The sequence below is a fragment of the Chinchilla lanigera genome, unplaced genomic scaffold (genome assembly GCF_000276665.1).
Source record: "Chinchilla lanigera isolate Chin_1 unplaced genomic scaffold, ChiLan1.0 scaffold00004, whole genome shotgun sequence".
Classification (NCBI taxonomy): Eukaryota; Metazoa; Chordata; class Mammalia; order Rodentia; family Chinchillidae; genus Chinchilla; species Chinchilla lanigera.
In genome coordinates this window covers 31,518,316-31,522,688 of record NW_004955405.1, presented here as the reverse complement: position 1 = coordinate 31,522,688, position 4,373 = coordinate 31,518,316, and the positions used below count along the sequence as shown (strand labels likewise).

Here is a 4,373-nt window from a genome sequence, read left to right as displayed (position 1 = left end):
CCCCGCGCCCCGCCCCGCAGAGCCTGCGCCCGCTCCAGCCCGGCGCACAGGTGAGCCGGAGGCCTGGACCCGCGGCCTGCGAGCGCTCTGCGCCGAGGCGCGGGAGCTTTGGGGCTGAGCGTCCCGCGTGGCCTGGAGAAGTTGGGGTGGTGGGACGCCGTGTGTGCACGGGAGCCTTGCACGCAGGCGCGCCCCGGGACTTGCGGCTTTGGGGGTGGGGGCTCCCCTTCCCGCTGGGCTCCTCAGGCCGTCTGGTCCGGGGGGCTGGCTTTCTTCAGCCCTCCGTTGCTCAGCGGTTTCTCACATTTTTCCTTCTTTCTTTTGCGCCTCCCTCCTCTCTCTCGCTCTCCCTCTCTCTCTGTCTCTCCCCGATACCGGGAATCGAACTCACGACCTTGCGCTTGCCAGGCAGGCGCTGTGCCGCTGAGCTAAATCCCCAGCCCCTCTCTGTCCCTCTCTGTCTCTCCCTGTCCCTCTTTCGACAACGTCTCTCTGTGTAGCCCAGGCTGGCCTAGAACTCGCTGTGATCCTCCTGCCTCAGCCTCCCTAGGGCAGCACGCCAGGCTCCCGGGTTTCCCACTCTTACCCCTACCCCCAGGTTTTGGGGTGTCGCAGGCTCGAAAGAGAAGGGACGGACCTGAACGGGCCACTTTCCCATCGAGTGGGAGAAACCCGAAGTCCTCTCCGGCGGCGACCGTGCCCCACGCTGCCCGCCGCCCCTCTTCTCCGTCCACGTTCCGGGTCGGCGACAGCGCCGGCGGCAACTTTCCACGGCCCAGCGTGGGCCGGCCGCCGGTCCCTCCCGGCCGAGGAGGCGCGCCGAGGCCCCCGGGTGGGGTGGGCGGGGCACCCCTCCCTCTTCTTCCCCCTCCCCCTCCCGGAGGCCGCGCAGAGCCCAGGGAGGCACCATGCGGAGGGTGAGCGCGGGCCGGGGCGGGGCGCGGAGACCGCGGGGATCTGGCGGGCGCGGAGGGAGGGGCACGGCGCCCCCAAGTCCTCGGCTCGAGTCGCCCCGCCCCAGCCGCTCCGCGCCCCTCTCTTTCGCCGAGCCTCAACTTGGCGCGCGCCGAGCCACGGGGGTGCGGGGGGCCGAGGCGACCGGAGCCGGGTCGGAGGGAGGTGTGTCGGGGTGCGGCCCCCCGCGGCGCGGCCCGGGAGTCGGGTGACCCGCACGTGGCCGGGGAGGGGTGCTCGCGGCGGGCGCGGGGGCTGCGCCGCTCTCTGCAGCCGGGGCTCTCTGGGGAAACCGAAAGAAGAAATCTGGGAGGCGCGCGGCGCCTCCTTACCTGTGGGGCGGACACCCCGAAGGTGTGTGGCCGCTTCCCAGGTGCCAGCCCCGAGGGAAATGCGTTTTAGCTGGGGGTGAGGCTGCGCCCCTCGAGGGCAGGATCTGCGTCCGCGCTTACGGTGTGGGAGCGGCGTGCGCTGCGCAGGAAACCCTGCCGGGTGCTGCCCAGACTGAGAAGAAGCGGAGAACTAGGTTTCCAGCAGAGCCCGTGCGTTTTTCTGCGTCGCAGTTTGGATTTGGCTTGCGTAAGGTAAGGTGCACCTGCCTGCTGCTTGGTCACCTGGCAGGGATCTCTGTCTGTCTCTCTGCCTCTATCTCTCTCTCTGTCTCTCCCTGTGTCTCTGTCTCTGTCTCTCTGTGTGTGTCTCTTTCTCTCTTTCTCTCCCTCTCCGCTGGGAAGCTGCGTAGAGCCAGTGTGAATGGGTCCCAGGGCCTGGGGAAAGTCCATAGTGAGCTAGCGTGGAAATTTACCTGGTTCGCTTTGGAGCAGTCCAGACCTGCTCAGGTGTTTCTTGGGCGAAGAGGATTCCAGCGCGGCTGGTCAGCGAGTTCAGCAGGTCTGGTGTGGGCGGGGCACTGCCATGGAAACTGGCCTTGGTGGGGCTGTTTGAACTTCAAATTCGGGATCCGTGACCGGGGTGTTGGGAAGCTGCTGGGACGAGATCTGTGGGCACAGTGGGCAAGTCAGAGGGAGCATCAGCACTTGGAGATGAAGGGCTCCGACCAGAGCATCTTGGGGTAGGATGCTGGGCACGTGGCAGCTGAGAGCTTCCTTCTCTCCGAGGTTACATTTTCGTTGAGGCGTGAGATAAGCGGCTCACGAATATACAGATGCAAATTATCAGATATCCTCGCAGTGATGAGCGCTGGGAAGATGGGCTGATGGAAGGAGGGGGAGAGGCAGGCAGCCTTTCAGCCGGGGTGGCCGGGGAAGACTTCAGAGGAGCTGGCGTTGGAAGGACAGCGGTATGGGGAAGAGAGGTCAGCTGCCCTTAGGTCTGGGGAGCAGCGTTCTGGGGGCGCCTGGCAAAGGCTCTGCCGAGGAGCTGAATGAAGGTGCCTCAGGATGTAGAAAGAGAGGTCAGCTTGCTGATGTAAGAACTCGCTGATGTAAGTGGAAGGGAGAGATGGGAATCCTGTTATGCGAATCTAAAGTTGGCCACTGTTAGCGTGTGTGTGGGCAGCCATGCATGGGGGCGAGGAGGAGGCGGACACGGAAGAGACAGTAATGACAGAGGACATGGGCTGGACCGCAGCTGGAATGCCCCAGTGATCATGAACACAGCTAACTTTGGGTAAACATTAATTATGTCCCTGAGACTGCAGTACGCACCCTAACGGAGTCCTGTGGAATGGTAACTGGTATCCCCTCTTTCCGATGAGACAGCGAGCTCAGAAAGGTTGAGCATGCTGCTATAGGCCACTTGGCAGCGGGCAGCAGCCAGGATTTGTACCTGGATTAATCTGGCTCCAGAGTGCTGGCTCTGCTTCCTACAACCTTTTTGTTCCTAACACCATTGCTGGTTCTGGAGACACAGGTGATTTAGCAGTTCGGCAGTTGCTTGTGGCAGCCTTGCAATTGTGGCAGATTAGAATAACCGCAGAGAGAGCACCGGCAGCTATTAGAATGAAAAGTAATTACTTTCACTTGGTGCCCAGGAATTGTACAAAGTCAAAGCAGAGAAGATGCCCAGTGACTGGGTTTCTCTGAAGAGAGGTGCTATGTTCTGGATGCTTGTGCCCCACGCAAACTCAGGTGTTGAAATTCCAGCCGCCAAGTCGATAGTAGCAAGAGCTGGGGCCCTGGGGAGGCAATTCGGTCATGAGGGAAGAGCCCTCACACACAGGACCAGCTCAGGCCTCTTCCAGAAAAGAGGCCTCTGAGACCTGTCTTGCCCCTTTCCGACGTGGAGACACAGGGCAAAGGCACCTGTGAACCCCTAGGCAGGGCTGCACCTCGCCCTACCTCTGCCTGGGCCTTGACCTTGGACTTCCCAGTTTCTGGAGCTGTGAGAAAGGAATCTCTGTTGTTTATAAGCCACCCAGTCTAAGGTATTTTGTTGTAGCAACCAGCATGGACTAACAGGCGGATGGAGCGCGTTCCCCTGCCGCCAGTGCTTTGACGCTTACTTCACAAGCACTAGAAAGCTTGCGCAGGATGGATTTTCTTGTACCACTTCATGTTGCTCCTGATTTGCTCTTTATTTCTGAATTCAAAAGGAGCTCTTTCCTATGCAAAGCCAGGAGCTGAGAGCATTGTTTGCTGCAGAGATGTATTTGTGTTAGTAAGAGTTATGTGGTGGTTAAGCTTCCTGAGGCTGACTTGATTGGCTTGAGATCTACCTGGGGGATAGGAAGGCACACTTCTGGGTGTGTCTGGGTGGGCCATGGAGGTGCCACATTCAGTACTGTTTGTGGCCCTGGCCTGTTCCTTTCTGGCACTGTTTCTCTGTTCTGCTTCCCAGATATGGTGAACTGAGCTGCTTTAATCCACCATGCCCTTACACTGGATATTTGTGCCTTGGAGCTGGTCAGCCATGGACCAACCCCCTTAAATCATGAACCAGGTTAAACCTCTCCTCCTTTAAGTTGTGTGTTGAGGATTGTGTTCCAGCAATGGGAAAGGTGGCTAGTAAAGGTTAGTATCAGATATGGGAAAAGAACTAAAAGGGTAGCTACTGTTTATTGAATGCTTTCTTTGCACCAGACATCTATTGTTTCCCTTCATTTTTATAACCTTTTAAATTAAAAATTAATAAGTGAGAAATGATAGGAAAGTACTCAAGGGTAAAGGGCAACTGGGATGTGGGAAAAGAGAAGGGAAAGAAGGAAAATTTTGTATGTGTGCATATACAGGATAGTTAACATGGTTGATCTACTGTCTTCTATTTCTTTACTGAAAGAAACTGTCAATGAGTCCTTGATTGATGAATATTGTATGTCTCTATCTGTTTTCATGAGAAACCACTTTGAAGATATCAATATGTAATACAACAAGCACTGTTAATTTCCTACCACTTTGTTTGTAACTCTGTATGTCTGTACTGTTCTTTTGCTTTTTTGTAAAAGGTTGTCTGTCTGTTAA

General features: G+C 57.3%; 1 long non-coding RNA gene across 2 annotated transcripts in view; it reads right to left on the bottom strand.

Moving 5' to 3' along the window:
• LOC106149465 overlaps positions 1–1,840 on the bottom strand; it is a 20,473-nt gene extending 18,633 nt beyond the window's left edge. Inside the window, exon 1 of one of the 2 annotated variants that reach the window (XR_001235684.1) lies at positions 1,760–1,840. This is a non-coding gene — a long non-coding RNA (uncharacterized LOC106149465). Of the gene's footprint in view, positions 1–637; positions 784–1,759 lie in introns of those variants that run through there. The other variant, XR_001235682.1, reaches the window with a different exon arrangement.
• Positions 1,841–4,373: the final 2,533 nt, after the last annotated feature.